The sequence below is a fragment of the Argiope bruennichi genome, chromosome 1, assembly GCF_947563725.1.
Source record: "Argiope bruennichi chromosome 1, qqArgBrue1.1, whole genome shotgun sequence".
Classification (NCBI taxonomy): Eukaryota; Metazoa; Arthropoda; class Arachnida; order Araneae; family Araneidae; genus Argiope; species Argiope bruennichi.
Genome location: NC_079151.1, coordinates 91,252,760 through 91,278,608, shown reverse-complemented (window position 1 = coordinate 91,278,608; position 25,849 = coordinate 91,252,760).

The window sequence follows — 25,849 nt, the reverse complement described above, 5'->3', positions numbered from 1 at the left end:
AAAAGCTTGAAAATGAATTCAAAATTTTTATTTGTGTGTCTAAGTAATATTGACAAATATATTTTAATTAGAACTATTAACTAATTTATTACAACTCATAATTGGCAACTATATTTTAAATTAAATGTTTTTTTTAAATATAAATGATTTTAATGTTAAAGGTAATATTATGATTATATTATATTTACTGTAAAGCCTAAATAAAACTATGGAAATAAATTTATTATCATATTATCCATCTTATTTTCTGAACTTTATGTTGCCATTTTGCTCCCTGAGAATTCTTTTGAAAGAAAAGATATGCAACCATATTTTTAAGCAGATCTGAAACAAAATTTTCAAGTGTAGTTTTTTTTTAAATAATGCCTCAGCAATTAGTAGTGATCAATGGCAATAATTTTATATTTACTCTTTATTAACAATTTTATAAATGAAACTTTTTTTTCCAAATTGTTTATAATAGAATAGGAGATGAAACATAAATTTCATTATAATTTTATTGTAATATTTTATTCCACTTTATTACAATAGATAGAAATTAAATTATTATTTCATTACAAAAATATTTGTTGATTTATTATTTATTTTAGAAAGATATCCTGAAAATTTTATTTCGAAAAACCTTTACATTTGAATATAGTGACATTTGTTTTAAAATACGAATTAAATATTATGAATGAATAATACCAATCGACATATTATTAAATACCTGGAGTTTTATAAAAGTTGTCATTTGAGAACGAATAAAAGGTAAGCAGCCGTAAGAAATCCGTAATAAAGTATTACATAATGAAGTGATTTTGTCATATTTAGAATCCATACATAGTAAGTATAACATAGATTTGATCTCCATTCATAATAGAAAAATCAAATTTACATTATGAATGCATTAAAAATATTTCTTATTAATAGAATTATACTTCATTACTAAATAAAAATTTAATTCTAAATTCTAAACATTTAAATGTAAAAATTGGCTTAATTTAAAATAGCATGCATTTTACATCATGAAAGTAAGTATACAATTTATGTCATTGAAACACATAATCACAAGTCATTGTAAATTTTACTGCTTAATCTGTAATAAATAGCTTAAAACTTTTATAAATAATGCAAGAAATAATAGTAGATTTTTTTCTTTAATTATTATACATACAATTTATAAAAAATACGAATTTTACTATATTTAAAAATGCAAGAAAACTAAAATTCAATTGTTTTAACTTTCTCAGAATCTAATAATGTTGTGAACTTAAAGAATGCATTTATACTTTTGTGATGTAAAGACTTAGGAGAAAATAGCAATAAATTAAAAAAAATATTAAAAAGAAATAAGTTCCGTATTAGTTTATAAATCATTTTTAATGCCGTAGTTCAAAATGATATGTAAAAATCTCTAGATAAATCTTCGCTTTGAATCTATTTAAAAAATATACATTGTTGTGCTGAATAATACGAAGTGTGAATACTTGTGAGATTGACTGCAATAACTTTGTCATAATTTTATCTATTAACGTAGCGCAAAAAAATGTTTACAACTTTTGAAAATTTTACTTTGATACACTTTTATTAACCCTTTAAATATTCTATAACAACAATGAAGGTCGGTTTTGTTTGCCCGACATTATTTTTTTAAAAATTTAGAAAATCTTAAAATCTCTAATTTAATGGAAATACAAAATTAATATTTATTTTATGTAATTATTTCTTTATATTAGTCTTAAAAAAAAATTTATTTCATGTAATGTTTTTTTTTCTGTAATGACTGTATATTTCATCAGTATTCTATATTTTCGATATATTACAGTAGATATTATATAATCTGCAATTTTTGTATAATTTGTGCCATATGTACACAAGCATACACATGTCACGTGTACATGTGTATGCTTGTGTACATATGGCAATATAAATATTCTGCCTTGAAGGAATTAAATTAATTATACAAAAATAAAAAGAAATTTATTTTCTCATTTTAAAGGAGTAAATATATCACCTTAGCGTTTCAAAAACATCTGCAGTTTTTAAAAAAAATATTATGCATCTATAATATTTCTATGAAAGATAATTTCTTTCATTTAATTTCTTCTCGTTAATACAGTGTTTAAAATCAAACTTCTTTTCTAAATCTACTTGCAATATTTTTTATCTTAACTACCGACTAATATTACACTATTACAAACAAATCGATGATAACAGTTCTATACGATTACATTTGAGCACGTAAGAATATAATTTTGTCATTAATATGTCTAGATGATTTGCGATTACAATTTAACATTCATAACAAATTTACTTATCCAAGTAGGAATGGTTATTTTGTTTGCAAAATAAGTCACTTGTACTTAAAAATATGTTCCAACACGCATCTGAAATATTCAAAGAGACTTTTAGAACTTGTAATAAGTTTAAATCTTATTTAATTCGAAAACTGAAATCATGGCATCTCAACATGATTTCAAGAAAAAATAAACAAATAAATCGTTGTACATACAACTAAAAGCCTGTTATCAATCTTTTCAAATATTTTCTTAGAAATCTAAAACGATGCCCCAACATATTACTTGTTTGTAGTCAACTGAAACGAGGTAAATAATAAGATTAATTCTTTGACATTCTTTTCCAATTCATCACACGATATCTTTCTTATTCTTTGCGTGTCTTTCAAAAGACAATTTTCCACCAAATGAGGATTTATGTTCAGTTTTAGTTTCACAGGTGAAAATCTCCATAACAAAATGAAGCCAGGCGTGTAAAGAGGATCACACGCTATGATTAACGGAAGCTCGCAGTAACAAAAAAATGAACTTTCGAACGTCTCCAAGCACTTTTTCCTAGTCACTGCTTACGAATATTAAAAAGAATCCATTCTTCTTCATCGTTTTCTGTGCACCCACACTGAGAGGATTAGAAAGAAAACTCAATTTCGTAAGGAGATTAGTCAGGAAAGATTACCTTAATTTCTTCCACCATATCATAAAACTGTCAAATAATTATAAATGGATGTTAAACCACCAAAGGTATGGAAGTCACTAAATTTTTTAAGAGGTTCACTATTCCAAAGTGTATACACCACTATTCTAAAAAAAACCTTTTTTGAATGTTTGGAATTTTTCTTTTTCTTTTGGCTTCTAAAAATGTTCGTCGTGATAAGAATTTAATTTTGGAGAATATTAAGTCCCAGTGCTAGATACCTTATTATTTTTTTTTAAATTTACATTTTTCCATATTTAATCTTTGTCATTAAATCGATCTTTGTTTTCGCTCTAGACAAGTAAACTTTAATCATAATCTAGTCACTGATATTAAAGAAAACTGTGATAGATGAATCTTAATTAATAAGTAAAACCTGATAGTGTTTTTATTGTTTGAGGATTTTGTATTAATATATTTGGAAATTTGTAAGCGATATCTAGAACTAAATAAGAAAATGTGCTTCGCTGAGAAGATTCCGAATTTTAAACTGACTGTATTCTTAAATAGGAGTGCATGGCGTATAAATGTAAGGAATTTATATCATTAATATCTGGCCTGCAGGGCATACATATCCTTAACAGGAATTTTAGAGATATTCTTTAATCGCCTCGAATGACATAAAGATATCTGCAAATATAGCTCGTTAAAATATTATCATTTAATTTTTAATATATATTATAGCTTTTAATAAATAATTTTGGTTTTTAAGTATAGAATGTACATAATAAATTACTGGAATTTTTGAAGGAATTTAAATTTATCGGTAGAATAGATTTAAAATTCGCGCATTTTGTATTAATTTAAAATTAATTATAAAAAATCATGAAACATATGCATGTGTTTAAAATGTTATGAATTTAAAAAGTATGTTAGCTTAATAGAAAATTCACAAGAAAAAGCGTGAATTTTTAAAAATATATTCTGTTAAATTTTGTTAAAAAAGGGACTGAAAAAAAAGTTTGCAGTTAAATGACATAATATTCGAATATCTTCTACAGTATAGAATCTCGAACTAAATAAAGATTTTTCAAACACCAATCGGCCATTAAAAATGTGTGAACGCAAAATGAATTTATTACCAGGAATTATGTATAAATAAGGTTATTTTCCGTTATGGTCGATGTATAAATTTAGGTATCTATCATAATGTTGATCCAAATTCCCATTCCCTTCTCAAAGTGCGTTGTCGTCAGTGATGTGAAACGATCTTTCATGCTTCTTTAAAAAATTCCTCGTTATTCTGGAAGTTCTTTGAATTTCCTTTTAAGGAAGGAATATGGTGCATGAATATCTATGCATTTACTCACCCACCGCAAAGTTTCAATTTTTTCATGCTGGTTTTCCAGCTCATAGTCTGGGATTCCAAATTCCTCAATTTCTTTCGAATATTTTAATCAGCTCTTTGAGGATTATCTTTTGTTGTGCCTTTGTGTTTTCAAGGAGAATATGACTTAGAGCCGAGTGATTTTCATTTCTTCTCTGATTTGAAAAATTGTCTAGGATACCAAAATAAAAATTCTATACAAATGAGGAACTAAAAATAACGCTAAATCTAGCTCACATCACTGATGACAGTGCTTTTTGAGAAGGAGATAGGAAGCTTGGTCCCCCGATATCTCCATATGTATAACTCTTCATTGCGTTTATGTTGAAAAGTTACTACGACAGTACATAACTTTTGGTTATAAATTGCCTTTTTATTCTTTTATTTTCATCAATCTTAGCTTGATAAAATGGTTCCTCATATATTATTATGATTTGAATTGCCTCATTTTAAGTGGAAATAAAAATTTTTAATCAATTTTTACTCTCATTATCTATACTTATAATAAAGCTCAATGTGTGTGTGTGTGTGTGTGTGTGTGTTGGCGCTCTACAGGTCAGGTCATTTGACATACAGCTATCAAATTTGGTACATGTATACCTTAGAGGTCGGGAATGTGCACCTGGGGTCCCTTTTTTTGAAATTTTAATTAGAATTTTAATTATTAGTTAAAAATTAACTTTCCCGCCAAAAAAATCTTCCATTTTCCCCACCGCCAACTTTCAGTTATTTTTTTCTCCCAACAGAATTGAGGCTAGGGTTAACATTTTTCGGCTGATTATTTCAAACGATTCTGTTTATTTTCTTAATGTTTTATGCATTTAAAATTAAACATTGTTAATGAATCCATGTTTTACATTCATTCTGAAGTACTTTTGAATTAAAATAACACATAATAAAGGAAATTAAAAATGTATAATCTGCATAGCGTTACCCCAACTGGCGTAGAAAAATTCACGCACTTGCGTTAACGTAACTGGCGAAGAAAATTCACGCATGCGCATTGTTTTCTGACTGTTGACATGGCAACCAAAGAATGATTTAAATTATTTTTAGGTTAGTTGCATGCTTTTTTAAGTAATTTGTATTTATGTTAGTTATATATTTTTTGTATATGCTTATAGTTTTAAGTACATCGTTTTTTAAGTAGTTTTTTTAACCTATTTTTAATGATTTAAATTATTTTTAGGTTAATTGGATGCTTTTGTAATTAAATTGTATTTATGTTAGTTATATACTTTTTTGTATATTCTTATAGTTTTAAGTACATCGTTTTTTAAGTAGTGTTTTTAAACCTGTTTTCGACCGATTATTTTAAACGATTCATTTTATTTTCTTAGTGTTTGATGCATTTAAAATTAAACATTGTTAATGAATCGATCTGTTCATGATGAATCTGAGAAATTTTTTGTTGACAAATTCTTGAGATATTACATAAATTAAGAAAGATATTCTTTAGTGCCCATAAAGTTTAAACGCTCAGTGACTCTATTATCAGTAATCATAGTATTAAAAAATTGCTTTGTTTCAGTAAAAAATATTATTATATTAATTGCAGATTAATCAATTACACTTTAATTTAAAGCATACATTCTACGGGTGCTAACAGAAAATAAGAGAGATACATATTACGTTATGACTGAAGGCCTTTATAATATTATGAGTGAATTATATGACTATCAAAATTTGAAGTTTTAAAATATTTTGCCGAAGAATCTATTAAAGTTGGAATTGCGTAAAATATTTAATGGTACGACCGGAGTTTAACCTCCTGCTTGGAGCAATTTTTAAAAATCGCCAACAACGACCTTGCGAAATGTTGAAAAGCAAAGGAGCAGATGTTCAATTATAGTGCATAATAAAGATTGCCAGCTTTGGAGCGTTATCGCAACTTGGCGAAGAAGGGGGTTAAACTCCGGTTCAACCTATTTAATTATTAAAATTTAAACGAACATTAAGATTGGCGAACCGGCTGGTCGCCAAAGGCGGCTAGTAAGATATAAATTTTGAAAATTTCATGATATCCTGTAAAATGATGCATAGTTCTATAATTACATAATCAATTAACAATAGTTGGATTAATTCAATTAAATTTTCTTTCCAATATGTTTATATCTAAATATTTAAGAATAAAACAACCAGATTTGATTTTTTGATTTTACGCACATAATTTTGAATTGTGGTATACAGTTTGAATTATATTAAATGCTTAGGGATGTATTAAAATCTACTTTTATTTACCAAGTTTATGAAATGCCATCCATTATTTTTTACAGCAGCATGATAATGCTTCAAATCAGTTTCTTTTCAAACTAATCTGTGATACTAATCCAATCGCATTGTAGTTTTTAATTTTTGAATATTTTATAGAAAGGTGTGAGTTAAAATAATTCATATTACAAAATGTTTATAGACTACTCATTCTACATTAGAGCGAATGAATGTCAAATTAAAATGAAAAAAAAAAATATTACTGAATTTTAAATTGCTTATGGAAATTAATAAATTAAGATGTATATTGAAGATCTATTTTAAACATTTCTGATATTATGGATTTAGGAAACTTCTTGGTTGGTTTTTAAATTTAAAAATAAACTTCAAAAAAATAATGAAAAAATCTTGCCATAATTTTTTATTAAATTCAAATTTAATAAATTTCGGCAAATTCTTGGAATTTTTTCCACATTGAATTAATGGATTCTTTTTACATACGAATTTTTTTTAATGATGTCATTATAATTTAATTCTTATTATCTTACTAGCTTATCTTTTTACAATTTTAATAACTTCTTTCAAACAACGCGTTTTCTATTTAAGAAAACGCAATTTTTCTTTTTCTCTTTTTGGCTAAGAAAATTATATTACATGCAACAATTTCTTCGTTTTTGACCTTCAACAAAAATTTTGTATTTATTTTGTGAATTTTTCTAATGTTTCATTAAAAATGAAACAAAAAAAAATGCCTTCGTTTTTTTTGGCTACGTGAAATATTCATTTTTCTCACTGCTTTAATGCATGCAGATCTATAACTCTCCCAAACATGGCTTAAAGAAATTCACTACTTAGGGAATCGAATTTAAACTACAACGTGTTTTTCTATTCTTTTTTACAGTTTGTAAAAATTCGTCTTCTTTATATTTATTATTTCTTCTCCTCGAAATAAAACATTATTTACATTTCGTGGGATATTTAATTTAGTTTAGTTCAGAATCAAACATATTCATTCAAAAAAATTCTAGTCAACTTTTCTCTACCCCTTTCTCTATTTTTTTTTTCTTTTGAAAGAGAAGATAACATGGTTTCATTTATCTGAGAAAAAAAAATTATTGCGTCTTGGAAAAGGAATTGTGAAATCATATTTTCTTCATTTCTTGGGAATACCTTTTGAAAGAATTTTATTCCATAATGATGAGGAATTAAATGCCAAATTTAAAGTTAAATCAATTCATTAATTTGCATGTGATATTATTTTTATTGCGATCTAAGGGTCCCACGAAAGACTCAGTAAAAATGCTGAATTCAGACCAAAAGTTATTGCTCTCTTCGGATAATATTTTCTCACAGGTTAACTCTTAACTGGGGAGTGCGGTATCTCACATCGCTAAGGACTTTCGGTGACATTTTTTTCTATTTTAAGCTCTTTTGAATGGATTGGCACTGTAGGTTCCTGTTTCGTGACCTTCCCTACATGTGCACTTTTTCAACCGGTTTTAGCGGACGCTTTTTTTAAATATTTCAACTTTTTCTTTGCGCGACGTCTGTAAGACCGCACCTCCCTTTTAGTGTTCCATTATTATATAAGGCTTAACAGATGGCTGTAAAATTCGGTCCTTCAAATATCAACCAATCTACTTATCGTCCTTATAAAGCAGAGCTTCAGAGACTTTTAAATGAAGCATAAAGTAATATTATTAATAAGGTTGATTGTACAGATTTTTGCGATGAAATTTCGCATTCGACTGATTCTGATATGTATGTTCAATTATAATAAGTTTTTCTAGTGAGAATGTATTTAAAAAATCTCAAACATATTAATGTACTAAAAGAAGTATCTACAGTATTTACAGGTTGTTTTTTTAAACTATTACTAAAACTGTATGTATAAAATGTCATCGAAAATCTTGATATGAATGTTCACAAGCTTCTGCTTAGAGATGAGGCCGATAAAAAAAAAGCATCCATTTTACACATTGTCAATTTTTTTTCATATAATTATTGAATTTTTCATTATATTGTCTTCTATATACCTTCATATACTGTAAAAATAAATATGATTTAAAAAGTTAAAAGTAATATGTTTTTTCAAGAATATTATTTGTTGTAACATGAATTTGAGATGAAAATGCATGTTCGAACTCAATTACTATTTTTCAATGATAATATATTTTGAATAATTTCAAAAACATATTTATATATGAAGAAAGATATCTGCTGAATATATTGGCTGATTTTGATTCTAATATTTTCATTGGAAAATTTAATTTGAGTGTAAGGAAAATGTGGTCTTGTAGATGACATCTCCCCAGTTAAGGGTAATAATTGGGATTAATTATAACATTATAAGACGTTCCCTAGAATAATATCTTTATTAGGGAGTATGCAAGAAAGTTAGGGGTGCCATTCCAGATGGATTAGTTTAATTTCAGATGAGTTTTCTAAGAAAATATTTTTAATCTATAATTTTTTATTTTTCCGGCATCTTTTTTGGGGTAGATTTTAAAAAGAATAACAGAGAAGAGATATATGAGATTGCAGATATGCATCTCATATATCTCGCACTTAATTGCAAATGTCTCATTAGCAACTAAATTTAATTTTTTTAAGTATCATTTTTGAAAACGATTGGTAATTAATAATTAAAATTTCAGATATCTATAAATTTTCAAAACTCAACCGATGGTTAACATTTTTTTAAATATTTTTTAAAGCAAATATAGTATTTATAAATATAAAAAGAGCATCTGCATACTTTAAACAATTTGAAAGAGAACAATGTAAAAACTTTGTTTACAATAAGGAGACAAAGATGGAATCTAGGTCCTGCAAAGTTAATGAATATAAATGAAAAAAAAACACCTAACATGATGAGAATTAAAAGACAGGAATTAATTAAAATGTGCTTAACACTGAAATCCGTATGACATGTGGGACACATTTGTTCATCATGAGACGATACTATCCAAACAATCCGGTTTTGTTCAGTTGTATATAATTAGATAATTCTTATTCAGTTCATTACTTCCAAAATTTTTAAATTGTATTTTCTTATTTAGTCTAAGAAAGTACCTTTCTAATTTGCATTTAATATGTAACTCAATTATCAAACAATAGACAAACCTTCATGTTTCTTATCTTACGATCGAATTATTAACAACTGAATTTCAGAATATTTTTGTTCGTATTAATTTTCTAAATAATTAACAAAACCTCGTTTAATTCCCATTCAGCAAAAAGGCAAATTTTAAACAGAGTATAAAGAAACTTTCTTTTTTTATATATTTTTAGAATATATTTTTGAGAAACTTTTAATAGAAATTAACCATATGAAAATACATACTGTTACAAATATGTAATGTTGCTTTCCAGCACGTTTAATTCAATCACTGGAAAGACCGTTTTACGATCAGCTCTGTTGGATGCTGATCGAATGCCGAATCAGTGATCTCAGGAGTTGGCAACAAACTTAGCGACCATCTGGCGACTTGGCCACAAAATTGACTATTTTGATGACAAAATATATAACACAGGAATATTTTAGAATTTTGGCGATAGAGCAAGCAGGAACTGAAATATGAATGATTCTTCCAAAAATCTCTGCTCGGCAACCGGGACCTCTAAATGGTCTGCAGTCTAAACTGAAGACATTAGTGGAAAGAATCGCCGAAAGGTTTTGAGTGGCATAGCGAATCAAAAGTGAATAGTTGTATCAGTCCAGCGAAGAGCAAGCATTGAGTGGGGCTTAAACGTTTGATGAATTCAGCTTTGTGCAGAATTTTGGTGTTTATTATAGAAGCAGCATCAAGTCGCGTATGGAGTAGCCAGTCGTGTAGTAGTAAGTCGGCAGTTGGACACGAGAAATCGAGGAGACAATGGAGAATTGCAGACGTTTGGAGAAACTGTAGAGAGCAGCTACGTAGATTCCCTCCTCCTGTTGACTTCTGTCTGGCCGCTTTGTGTGCTGTAATTGTTATTACTACCAATTACTACTTGCGGGCTACTGTTTGTTGTAATGTGTTGTTGTGTGTTGCGTGTGTACATCTCGGCCGTGTATTCGTTTCTTCGTGTTTAATAAAAGTAGTCGTTCGTTACTAAAGGACTGTTTGTTCATCGACTATCAATTCCAATTAGGAATGCAAGCTACAAAATAAGTTATCACTAAAGCTGCGCCAGTTTGTAGAGAAAAATTAAAAAAAAAAAAATAATGTGCATGAAATCGTAATTATTAAAAATCTTTTAATTTTTATTTTTTAAATCATTGCGCTTCAATTTATTGCAATAAATAGAATTTTCCTTCGATATATATTTTTCTCACTGATGGAATGTTATAAAAATTATTCTAATAAAACTACTTTTTATATTGAAACTAAATGTTGCTTCTTTAAAGAACTACTAGTGCAAACAAAATGATAATAAAAGTTCTTCTGGAATTATATTCAACAATAAAGAAATTAAGTTCGATTCTGAGTCAAAATTATTCATTGAATGGACTTTCGCATTAGTGTATAATCTTCTAGCTCATGCAGTGATTAAAATCGAATTTAAAAAATAAATTTCATTTCGGTATTGAAATTAAATTTCCTTATAAGTATGAACATCTGTTAGATAATGGAGTTGCATTCTTTATAAGCAAACAATGAAGAAATTTTATCAGTCTACATCCAAGCAGGAACGGTTACATTGCTTTTCTATTCAGTTCGATATCATTTACTCAAAAATTTTTTTCAACCCGTAAAACATTGTTATATCTTGATCTTGATCGATCAAATAATAAAGTAGCGTAACAAACAATTCTTTTATTTACAGCTTTATATATGTGCACAAAAAGAACTTGTTCTATACTAGGTTAATATTATTTACAGAGTTCACGATTCAGTTGAATGTTAACCATGAAATATTTCCTCGAACAATTCGGAGAATAAACACAAAAAAAACTCTAACAGGCTCTTAGCTAAAACGGCTACTTCAGTGGGACCGCTCCAGAAATTCACCAACCTTTATCAGAATAATAATACACTTATACACTAATAACCTAATACAGAAACCGAATTCCGCGGAGCTTCTCACAAAATCAGGAACACCTTTTTCGAACTCTGACATCCCTCCGAACTTCTCCTTCTACACCTCTCACTGCTCTCTTTTCGTCTTTCTCCAAAACAAAACAAAACAAAAAAAACACATTTCATTTTCGTTAGATCTTCGCCTCTGATTTTCTCAATGGTGAACCAGAGTTCCTTATCACCCAATAGCTGCTTAACAATGCTTCCTCAATGGTCTCCGGTCGATCGTGGGAAGGTCTGTTAATGATCCATCTTTGTAGCTGACCCTTCCCGAATACATGTTAATTATAATCAGTTGACAGCTAACACCAGGAAAAGTCCACCTGACTTCGACACTTAATGACAACCGTTGCAGGTGATTGACAGTTTCTCGAAGATTTAAGAAGTTCCTCCATAATGGAAAAAAAAGGCTTAACATCTGGACGTTTTGACGTTTTTCACCCTTGTATATATGATAGATCTGTTTGAAATGAAGAAATGTACTTCTGTGGCACTTTATCTGAATTCAGCAAATGACCAGACACAATGACTATTATAATAAAGAGGATCTCCATCTGGCAGTCCGTAGGCACTTAACTATATGTGGGGAACCGAGTTACGTTACATCTGGCGGGATGCAAATTACCATATGAGAAAAAAGGGGAAACGTTAGAAAATATTCAAAAATATTTTGCTGGCATTGAAAAGTTTAAATATAATCGTAATTTTAAATTTGTAATGATTACATTTCAAAAGTATATAAAAATGCATAAATAAATAAATCTTTGTTAAAACAACACAATGCGATATTATGATCAATAATCTATATATATTAAAAACACTCACGGAATTGCTTTCTCAGAATCAGCGGAAACTAGAAAATTAATAATTTCTTGACATTCTTTGCAAAACCATCAAATAGGATCTTTCATATTTATATCTAATTCTCGAACGACGATTTTTTCCCCAAATTGAGATTTGCATTTAATTTTGACTGCGCAATTGAGAATCCCTACAACAAAAAATATTTTAAATATGTAAAGGATCTTATGCCGTGATTAACGACGACAAAGAAAGCATTAAGAAATGCTGGAAGGTTTGAATATTTTTATAAGCCTTTTTTTTCGCCTCTATTTTTGAATATTAAAGAGAAGTCATTCTTTTTTACCGTTTCTTGTGCAACCGCACTGAGAGGATTAGAAAGGAAACTCAATATTTATAAGAAGATTAGTCAGAAAAGATTACCTGAATTTTTTCGAGCTTGTCAGAAAACTGTGAATTAATGTTAAATGAATGTTAAACCAGACAAATAGTAAGAATTAAATTTTTAAAAGATTTAGTATTCTTAGATTATGGAAATAAATTTTTAAAATTTATTTTACCCACTTTTTAAAGTTTTTTTTTGTTATAGGCAGTGACTATTTTGATATTATAGCTTAATTATTAGTTAAGCGATAAATTTTCTGAATTTTTATTCCATTCTGCGGATTTGAATATTTTATAGTTAAGCTTCAAGTACAAGGGAGACTGAGTTTAGCTAGGCATATTTTTTTTCTAAAATCCTGTTGCTTCTTTCGAAGAAAATATTTAGAATATACGAATCACATACTGATTACAAATGAATATTTTTCAATCTTATCTACATATGAATGAAGGCCATTTAAATAAAGAAATTATAAATGTACTTAGTTTTAACATGTTATTCGAAACAATCTGCCATAATACATTGTTCACTTTACAATTTATCTATAGTATACTTTTGAACTTAACTCTGTTTTACCATGGTCAAATTCTGTCCGAAATGTTACTACATGGCATTTGCGGCATGTGAGCAGGTAGAAAATGGATATTTTATATAATAAATTATATAATAAAAATGTTGTAATTATCTATATACTTATAATAAAGCTCAATGTGTGTGTGCGTGTGTGTGTGTGTGTGTGTGTGTGTGTGTGTGTGTGTGTGTGTGTGTGTGTGTGTGTGTGTGTGTGTGTGTGTGTGTTGGCGCTCTACAGGCCAGACCGTTTGACCTACAGCTACCAAATTTGGTACATGTATACCTTGGAGGTCGGGAATGTGCACCTGGGGTTCCTTTTTTAGAATTTTTAATTAGAATTTTAATTATTAATTAAAAACTAACTTTCCCGCCAAAAAAATCTTCCATTTTCCCAACCGCCAACTTTTCCGCCAAAAAAATCTTCCATTTTCTCCACCGCCAAATGAATAAGGCTTCCGTTTTATTTTCTCCCAACAGTAATGAGGCTAGGGTTAATATTTTTCGGCGGACTATTTCAAACGATTCTGTTTATTTTCTTAATGTTTGATGCATTTAAAATTAAACATTTTTAATTAATCCATGTTTCAGATTCATTCTGGAGTACTTTTGAATTAAAATAACACAGAATAATGGAAATTAAAAATGTATAATCTGCATAGCGTTACCCCAACTGGCGTAGAAAAATTCACGCATTTGCGTTAATGTAACGGGCGAAGAAAATTCACGCATGCGCACTGTGTTCTGATTGTTGCCATGACAACCGTTATGAACGGATGATTTAAATTATTTTTAGGTTAGTTGCATGCTTTTGTAAGTAAATTGTATTTATGTTAGTTATATATTTTTTGTATATGCTTATAGTTTTAAGTACATCGTTTTTTAAGTATTTTTTTAAACCTGTTTTCAATGATTTAAATTATTTTTAGGTTAGTTGCATGCTTTTTTTAATTAAATTGTATTTATGTTAGTTATATATATATTTTGTATATGCTTATAGTTTTAAGTACATCGTTTTTTAAGTAGTTTTTTTAAACCTGTTTTAGACCGATTATTTTAAACGATTCATTTTATTTTCTTAGTGTTTGATGCATTTAAAATGAAACATTGTTAATGAATCGATCTGTTCATGATGAATCTGAGAAAATTTTGTTGACAAATTCTTGAGATATTACATAAATTAAGAAAGATATTCTTTAGTGCCCATAAAGTTTAAACGCTCAGTGATCTATTATCAGTAATCATATTATTAAAAAAATGCTTTGTTTCAGTAAAAAATATTGTTATATTAATTGCAGATTAATCATTTACACTTTAATTTAAAGCCTAAATTCTACGAGGGGTAACAGAAAATTAAAGAGATATATATCACGTTATGACTGAAGGCCTTTATAATATTATGAGTGAATTATATTACTATCAAAATTTGAAGGTTTAAAATATTTTGCTGAAGAATCTATTAAAGTTTGAATTGCATAAAATATTTAATTATTAAAATTTTAATGAACATTAAGATTGGCGAACCGGCTGGTCGCCAAAGGCGGCTACTATAATAAATAATATAATTATATAATAAAAATGTTGATTTTTTGTCAAAAATCGCGGTTTTTTTTCAGGAAAGACAAATACATAGAGAAACTGAAAAAGCAAAAATATGAAATATAATTTCATAAGTAAAAAAAAAACAAAAAAAAAACAGAAAGTTCGACTTAAAGCGAGTATCTGCAACACACGCGTCAGTCATACTGTTCGGAACACTATGCTACATTGCCCACACTTTGTAGCGGAAATTGAATGACTTATTATAATAGTTAATGAAATTATTTTTTATGTGTAAAATCGCATTCTTTTCAGGAAAGACACCTACATGGGTAAAATTAAAAATCAAAACATTATCTAAATATAAAATTTGATGAAAATCGTTAGAGCCGTTTCTGAGATACACCAAATAAATAATTTTTTATGCATTTACAATAATCGCTTGTTTAAAGTTATAAGATGTATTTCATTTTTGGTTTTCCACAAACATACATGGTTTTTTTATAATTTCTTTCAAAAGTGTATGAATCATTTAAATAAATTCCACTTTTCTTTAAGAATAACAAGCTTTAAAAATGTTTTTATTATAAATTATTTTCTTGTTGCCTTAAAAATGTTTTTAATAAATATTTTAGCAAAATTTCTACACATCCTTATTTTAATTTGTTGAAATTTTATGGAAATGTGCGAAGAATGCACATTTAACAAATGCGATTTTACATAGATTTCATGACATCAGTTACAGAGGTGAATTTCAATTTTAAATGTAGAAAAAGAAGACAACAGTGAAGCTTGTTTCTGATTTAAAAAATAAAAAGATTCAAATTGTATTTGGATAATTTACACTATTAGTGATTTACAAAACCTTTTGCTTTCTTTTCGATTTTAAAAACCACTTTAGGAAACAAAAAAGATTAAATATTTTCATCGGAATGTTCCAAAAATTTAATTTTTTTTTTTCTTTTTAAAATATTTTTAAAGCAATTATTCGAGCTTCGATTTCATTAACAACTTGTTTGTTTCCAACTTGCTCTCTACTTAAGAAAAAGCAATATTTTTTTTCTTTGTTTCATTAATAAAATCATATCACAAGCAAAATGTTTTTTTCCTTCATCAACGTGAATTCATTATTCATGTTGTAGTTTTCTTGTGTGTCAGTAAGAAAAAAAAATGAGAAAAAAAGTACATTTGTTTCCGTTTCTTTTGTTTTACAAAATATTTATCTTCCTCAATGTTGTTTTATGCAAAAGGAATCATTGTTCTCGCAAAGATGACTTAAAAAACTCAGTACACAGAAAATGGATTTTAGAACACAATATTTTTTTTTACTAATTTCTTATAATTTGTAAAGATTTTTCTCCTTTTATTAAATCCTTTCTTTGTTCTAGATATATTTATTTCATTCCAATTGAAGGGTCAAGCATACTCATTCAAAAAAAGTTCCTTAGTGATTCTTTTATTTTTTTTCAGAAAGGAAACTCCTGGTTTTTATTTGATTGAGAAAAAGTTAAGACTTTTTTTCTGTTGTATGACGTCGATTAGACTTTTTTTAATCTTCGAAAAGGAATTGCGATATCATTATTTTTTCCTAATCCCTGCGTATCATTTTTTAATGAATTTTATTCTGTAATAATAAGGAAATAAATTTCAGTTTTAAAAGTGAATAAGAAAATCTATCCTGACATTAGTTCAAAAATTAAGATTTAATAATATATATATTACATAATTCTACTTTTAATGTTCTTCCTATAATCAGTTTTAAAATAGTTCCTTTTAAAATTAAATATCTTAACAATTAGTAATGTGCTATAGCGAAATAACTATAGGAAATGTATTCTGGTTAACTATAAGAATGTTATGCAACTATAAGAAATGTATTCTGGTTAAACTTCGAAAACTGCTGAGAGAAACGTAATTTAATGTTTTCAATTTCTTATTAGTCTTTAAAAGCCGGAAAATTTACCGTTTTTAGAATGACTTATTCAGTTTGAAGATTTTTATCGGCATATGAGAGGTGTCGGAAGAACTAAATTTAATTTTGGCTTAGTTTACACACACGCATACTCACACACTCTTTCTCTCTCACTCGCACACAATGTCATGTTCAAGTGCAACACATGGACTAATATTGAATGGTTCCTAATAATTTTCACATTTACTGTTTTGGAATACATCTCATAGTTTTTAATGAGCTATTTATTGAGTAATATATTAAATTATTTTTTTAGAATCACGATACTTGTGCAAGCATCATTTTTCCAGAATAATTTTAAAATTCCAACCAAGTAAAACCACAGCAAAATCAAATCAATCAACAACTACTAAACAATAAATCTAAATATCATTATTAAGAATAAAATCAAGTATAAAGCAAACAAAAACATATCAACTGAATGTAAACATTCTATAAAAGAAAAATTAATTTCATTCCTGTCCACAGTTATATTTTTCCCGGGTCCAAAGCTGAAAACGTGCTTCGTCACCTATGAAAAAATTTAATGATCTCAGCGCCATCTATTAGTTTAGTATATTCAAAAGTTTTGCCTCTAAAAAGATTTACTATATAGTATGTTTTCAAATATATTGTTTTGGGTTTTGTTTGTAGTTTCATACGCAACTTTTTATATCTGAACATAGGTTTTCTGAAACCTTGTCAATTATTTGTTATTCTGAAGCACAAATACTTTTTTCAATCAAATATCTAATTATCTCTACACATATATTGTTATTGAAGTATTATTTTTGAAATCCGTCTTCAGAATTCTCAGCTTAGTATTGTTCAGACTTTAATTCAAAAAAGTCAACTGAAACATTTTTATTTAATACTTTACAACTCAAAATATTTTGCAAATATTCAGAAGCAAATCAAAATAAAGCATAACAGATACTAAATATTTCAATGGCAGTGTGCATTGAAAATAATCTCATTGATATTTTATATTATCAAATATAAACAAATTTAAAATGTTAGACTAAAAGATAAAGTTTACAATGCCTTTGTCTAATAATTCTTAATATGCTGAAATCATTTTTGAGCAACATAATTTTCCGAAGTCCACACCGTAAAACATCTGACTGTTTTCCGTCAGATATTTTTAAACTTTATTAAAAAAAATCATTTTAAAATGTTTACAAAAGTTTTGCCGATTTCAAAAAAAAAGATACAGACTAATTTTTTAATAAAATTTTCATCACTCCTAATGTTTATTTCTATATATAAAGAACGGCAAAGATAACCTTTCATATTATTTTTACATTGATGGTTGCTTCATGTTTTAAAAATGGGTCATTTACTTTTTGTTTGAGAAAGATCAGCAAAACTTTAAACGAAGTACAAACCACATGCATCTCTTTAATTTGTTTGTTGAAAGAAAAATTTGAAACATTTCTTGGAAAATGCGCTCCATTAAATTAATATTTCTGAATCGATTCGCAATTTAATATTCTGATGGCAGGCGCTGATGATACTATTGAATTCTGCGAAACAAGTCTCCTTAGAATCCAGAGATAATAATCTTTTATATGTGCATGGAGCGTGCAATTTAATGGCGTAAATAAATATTCGTAAATGATAGAAATGATCTTGAAGAACACATTTTCGGAATCCGAAGGAAATAATTTTAATTCGGTATTCGCATCAATCTCTCTCAAGTAAAAGTATTCTAACAAATATGATATGATATTCTTGTTATTTATGTAAGCCTTTTACTTAACGAATCTTTATTAGTCTTGCTATTAATTAAATTCAGGCATTCACCTAAATTTTATTTGATTAAAGGATCAAAATATTTGCTTAACTTAAAATACATGAAATTGAAAGCGTAAAATTAAAGATTAAACTTATTCATACTCACGATAATTATATATTCTTGATAATTATACATTATTAAACTTAGTGTTTGTTTTCCAAATAAAACTCATTAGCTCTCATATGGGTGATAATCTGTATAAAATGGGATTAAAATACGAAAGATTATTTGAGAATGTATTTAAACTAAGCAAATATCCAAAAGTTAAAAAATATACATTTGTTTCGATTTTAAAATTTGTACAACATTTAACTCTAATTCTTCTGAAATGATGAAAGTATACTGTGAAATAATAATAGAATATACGATTCAACTTCAAATAACTGCTATTTTGTTTTTATAGCAGCATGTTTTATATCATACATACACTCTCTATTGCCAGATATTTCGCTTGGAGTTTTTAAATAAATGCTTACAGAGATGCACATCTGCGCTTCGCAATATTCGAGACAAATTATTAGAGAAAAGTATGATGTCAGATTCGTTGTAAGAAACATCCGTTCATCGACATTCGCATATGTTTGCAGACAAAGATGTGCAAAAGGCCTTCATTGCATGTAGAGGCAGACGTGCGGGCCCCATAATATATCTGATTGCATACATCGCAAAGGCATGATGTCTACATATATGATGCAATGAACATAAATAGGAGCATCTAAATAGCTTTCTGTAATAAATAAATCTCAGTAAAGCAATTCCTTCAGATGGTTCTACAGGGAAAAAAACCAAAGGTTTCAGATCTGGCGATATACATGAGCATAAAATCAGACCCCAGCGCTCTTTCTAACGTTATTCAATATCCAACCAGACGCATAGAGGAAATGTGTAGAAGCGTCTTCGGGCTGAAACTGTAAACAATGCATTATTGTTAAGGGTACAGTCCCGACACAGTACACTCCCGATTATCCGCGGAATCGGGTGGCGCGGCCGCCGCGGATAACAAAAATCGCGGATAATCCGAAAAAAGCTAAAAAACAGGTATAGCAAAAGAGAAATGTACAATAAAACGTATAATAACGTTTTACAATAAACGTTTTATGTACAATAAAACGTAAAATTAACAGCAGGAAATGTTTAACTAACGCTTAATAATTTGGTATATCACTCAAAATTATCCTAAAATGCATTTTGTTAATGAAAACAGAAAAGTGCTTTGTATTTACGAGAGGCGTCAAGGATACACAGAAAAATTAATACATATGTACTGTTTCAATACTGTAATGTATTATGTAATTACAAAAGCATAACTGTAAAACTACACCTTTTTGAGGAAATCAGTCATTTGTGTTTGCTTCTTGGGTTTGCTTGAGTGGAAGGTTCCGAGAAAGCCTGGGATAGTTTTGCCATAAATAAGCACGATGTTAGCAAATTTAACGTTTCACTCAGTTTTGTGAACATTTTTATTTTCTTTGCTTCACGCTTGTACAAAAAAAAAAAAAAAAAAAAAAAATTGTGCGGCAGGCGCGGATACCTCGCCCGCGGATAATCGGGAGTCTACTGTATAACAATACGTGATTTAAAGAGACAGACGTAAGTGAGCCACGATTCTTCCACCAATATCGTTGAAATAGTGTGTCTGGTAGCAGTTTCTAGGATTTTTTTGGTCTATCGTTCTACCAACTCGGGTCGATTATGGTTGGTAGGATGGTACGATGGCAAGCAACTGGCATACTCATTAGCAGTTCGTAAGGCATTATCGTTACACAGAATGAAGATAAAGTATGCATTGCAATATTCGTGGATATAACACATTATCACCATATGGAAATTACCAGTAGCTACAAGATGTAGCCTTGTAGATACCATTCAAAGCATGATTTGGAGATATGTCATAGCATGTGCATGCCTACCTAGATATTAGATTATTTATATTTTAAATAAAAGATAATTTTGATTAAAATGCTCAGTGGTATGAGGAGCTCGCTGAATGTCCATTTTTGTGCTAATACCTTATCAAGAAAATAACATTAAGAAAAAAACTTTTTAAATGTAGAAAGAGAAAAAAATACATCTTTTAAAAGTTCTTTAAAATGTAAAGTCATAACAATCTCACAAAATTACCTAATTGTTAACAATGTCTATTAATTGCACAAGCGGTTAAGTATTCAAATACTCTTTTTTTCTTGAAATAGACGTTGGGTAAATTGCTCTTTCTTAGAAAAAAAATGTATCGCATAAAAGAGGCCATAACGTGATTTTGAGGAAATGTAGTTAATTTTGGAATAAAAAAAAAACCCATAACATTGCAGGAGAGATCCAGAAATTTTAAAATGTATACTCTTTGAAGAAGCTAAATTAGATGTTATACTTTATTTACACTTACATGCAAACACTTGCTTTGCTTATTATTTTTTTTTTCTTTTCCTCTTTGATATTTCAAGAAAAATAGTTGGCCTTTACGCGATAAGTGAATATTTTTATATAATGTATTCGTTTAATGACCCAAACATTATATTTTTTCAACTAAACATATGAAATTATTCTTTAATGTAAATAATGTATACCAGAATGAGTTTTGAGTTAAATAAATATTTATTTCACCTGAAGATACAGACTTTTTCTACTTCCCTTCTCTTCATCTTTATAGAAAACTTTTTAATTAATATAGTTGCGTTCTTTTCCCTCACGGAACAGCTGACATTAAAAAAAAAGACAACCAGATGTAGTAATAGCCCCAAAGCATTCTAACGTATGCTTTAAAAAAAGGCGTTATTGAATTTTTATCTTGGATGCCTATTTTCTGATCGATAACAATCAAATTTTTTATCAAGAACTGACTTTGTTCGCACATGATTACATACCAAACTGTCTCTATTTAAAGCATTGCATTTATATGCATTTAAAGTAAAGGCAGTTAACTTCTTGTCTGATTGTGTTTCAGTTTTTATAAGAATTCATATTTTTGATGCTAAACTTGTATACCAAATTTTATTTATTTAGCTATTTAAAATATTGTGTTCACTTTTATTCGAACAACCAGATGAAGAGACTTTCTCTATTTAGATTTCATTCAGAGATAGATATCTATAGATGTGGTTACAGTCTGTATACCACATTTCATCCAGCTAGCTCAAAGCGGGTTTGTTTTATCATATTTATAGATAAACATAATTCCGAAAATGCGTCTTTCGGCTTTTGGGATTTCGAGATTCATCAAAATATCAAATTCACATTTTTTTAACCATCACATTGTTTTTTTTTTGTCTATTTCATATGCGAAAATATTAAACTGCTATGCTGTTTATAAATAGTATCCGATACGCTTAATGATTAATAATTTTAAGGAAATATAAATTATCTTAAATAATATATATACATTAATTTAGAATTTTTCATTTTAATAATTAATTGTTTGATGGGGTTACATGTAAATTAGTATTATCAATTATTTCTTCAAAATATTTAAATATTCACTAAAATATATTTATTTTCTTTAATATTTTGGGAAAAGTAAATGACTGCACATTTTAGAATAGCAATTTATTATTGAATTAAAGCATTTCCGAGGATTATGGAAATTATGGTCAACAAAATTTTTTTTATATCATTTCGAAATTAAAGCTAAAATTCTCACTATTTAGATATTTATTATAAGACCATTTATACTAATATTTAACTTGATACTTGTTCCATGAGCTCAACAATAGTAATTAAGGATGATGGGGATGTGTGTGCATGTCTGTCTGTCTGTTGGCGCTTTGTTGATTTAGAGCTATTTATTAAATTTTATATAAATATACTTTGGAAATTTAATAGAATATGCTACTCGGAACGATTATTCTCAAATTTTAATTTTAAATAATTATATTTCTTCAGAGAGTTTGGAGTTTCTTCACAATAACTTCAGAAATTATCTACGCTCAATAATAATTTATGCGTTAATTTTTAATGTATTGTCATTTTAATGATATCAATTTCCTTGCCCTGCAATTTTCTCTTAATTTTTATAATTTTTAAAAAATAATTTCGGCTCTAATTTTCAACAATGTTACTCTTTGTTGAAATGATATTCTGTATATTTAATTGCTTCATCAAATATTTAGTCGCTTGATCTTCTTCCATTGTGAAGATTTAAAGAAAATGAGATTATTTTTATTATTGGCGCAATTTACATGAAGTAATATTAATAATATAGTGGAAGACAATGCACCATCAAATGATAATTAACCCAGATACCTCCGTTTCTAATGGCTCCCTGATGTCATAGGATTTGACTCTATTAGAAAACTTAAATGCACCTTGAACAAAATACGTGTAATGCTTTAAAAATAATATAGCTATTATGCCTATTGCAGTTTGATGCTTAATAAGTTCCTTATTAATGGCATCATGAAAGACATGATTGTACATCGCATTATCATACTTCACTATTAATATTTAATAATTTTAATACTCTTATATGTATTTCTGTGAATATATCGGTTTCTAAATATATTCAGAGATACAACAGATATTCATTTCGCATTTTATGTTGAGAGTATGAGCCCAAATTAAACGTCATCATATCATTACCGGTTTTAAGTACATTTTTGAATGATCAGAATATATCTACAGCAAAAAGGATAATAGCAGCAATGACGAAAAGGAAATATAATTAAAGATACACCATCAGAACAACCCGCGCACTATTGAATAACTCTGAAAAAAATAATATCCATAAAGAAATTGTTTATAAAATTTCACAACAGAAGAAAAGAAATAGATATAAGAAAAATCATTATTAATTTCACTTCTCAGAATATATTAAATTTTAGTTCAAAAGAAACAATATCAATATTCACAACGACAGTTTTGCATAAATCCGTTTGTAAAAAATTTGTAGTTTTGAAACGTAGTTAAATTATTGATTGCATAAAGTAATTAAGTAATTACATCAGATAATTAATTAATTAATTATATTAATTAATTGGTTGATTACATTAGTAAATCAATTAATGATCGCATTAATTAATTAATTAATACTAATTGCCCATTTAGAAAAAAAGGGTTATTTTGATTTTCAATCATGGCTAGATGACAGGGACGATACTTGAATACGATGAGACTTTACTTGCTCAGTTAGTCCCAAAGCAAGAAAGAAAGATTTAGAGATGATCCTAATGGATGCGAGGTCAATGGCCACTGAATGTATGTTTTTGATGACTTTGGCAACAAAATGAATGTTCTAGAAAACTCAAAAAATGTTACGAATATAGAACTGGTATTTGCGAATAGATCATTCTCGAAAATTTCATACATCCTCATAAAGACTATATAAGCGGAGGCATACACACGAGCATTAATTATTTCTTCGAAATGTACATCACATTGCGAGGGGATCATCAAAAGATTATACCCAGTGGTTATAATCTTTTGGAGTAACCGAATAATGTCCCTTTCTGCTAAGAATACGCATTTTATTATCTGCCTAACTAACTTTCCAAAATCTATCATTCCACAATATAAAAAGAAACATTAATCAAGTTTCTAAACCATCTATATTAAATAATTAGATAACTTTTTTTTTTTATTTAGGAAACATAAAAAGGAATTTTAATCCTTTAAATGTTTTTTTTTTCTCTAATAAAAATCATGTTTCATTGAAAAAGCTAAAATAAAAGCAAAATGTTTCCAAAATTGATGAAAATTGTGAAATCAGAAATATATAATTTAAAAAAAAAACGCATTATAATCTGTTACTTTTGAAGTTAAGCCATTTGTTTTTCGGCTTATTTTTCTCTAGAGATTCAGCCACTTAAAATTACCTTTCCTCAAACTCCTCTACATATTTTAATATGCTATTTCGGGATTTCTGTTATCGGATCGACGATTCAATCTCATTAACATTGAGGACTAATAATTTTCAAAGAATAAAAATAGTGATAGTTAAAATAATAGAAATAATAAAACAAAGTAATAAATAATAAAAGTAGCGATCATCTTGCACAAACAAAAAATACTTTTTTTTTTTTTAAATGAAAACATTGCCGCAAAAAATGTCACACGGTTATACGATTTTAGGTTTTATAAAAGACATTTAAAAAAATATCTATAATCTTTTGATAAAGTACAAACAAAAGATAATTTCTTAAATAGAGAAATCTTAGTTTTCGAAAAAAAAATGATAAAAGCAAAATAATCTCGAATAATGAACCAAATTAAAAAGTATAATAGTGATCGCATTCATAAGATTAAAATTTAAGCGATTTCCTTTTTTTTAAATTTAGTTTTTTATTTATAAATTCTGAAAGCAAATATAAAAATTTTGTTTTCATAGAATACAAAAAGGAACATAAAAAACTTTTCTTAGCAACTTAACTTTTTCTTAGCAAGGAATTTAATCAATAAAAGCTTTAGACTTCATAATGCTTTTAATAATATATTGGTTTTTTTTAAAACACGTTAATTCCTTTATTTTTCATTGTAACCTCACACATGGTCGTGACATTATTTTTTTAATAGTTTGCATTTGATTAAAATTTGTATTCAATTTATTTCGCCAAAACATTGTAAATTTGTTACAATATCAAATCTAATAAATTTGTGGTTCGGGGAAATATTTACTTGTTTTAAAAACTGCATTTGGAATCGACTTCATATTTTTATCATTCTTTGAGGTAATAACATTCATGACTTTGAAATTTCCATTATCATTGACAATTCCAATAGAACGTACTTCGAAAAGTAATAAAACTTTTATTGTAATAAAATTCTATAAAAACATAGTTTTATGTATATTAGTAGGATAAAAAAAATGTTTTATCAATTCTTCATATCCTTATGTTTTCTTACTGAATGCACATCTACTAGTAATAAAATTCAGGGAGTGCATTGTTGCTCTATAGGACAAACAGTTACCAAACTCGACACAATTATAATTTTGAAAATGGGAATGTCTATCTTCGATTTATTTTAAAAACGTTTCATTTACATTTTTTTTAAATTTTAAAATTAAATCGAATTTTGGTTTTTTCCTCCATAATGTTTTGAAATATTCTCATTAAAAATGATGTGTGAACCATTCTAAAATCAAAAAATTATGTTTATAATTAAATCAAATAATATTCCATAATTTTAGAAAATTTTCAAAAATATATTGCGCATAATTTTCAAACAATACTTTCTTTTGTTGAAAGCTTGGTTCATATAAAATTTCATTTGTTCTTTTTTTGCATCAATTTTTTCCATTATG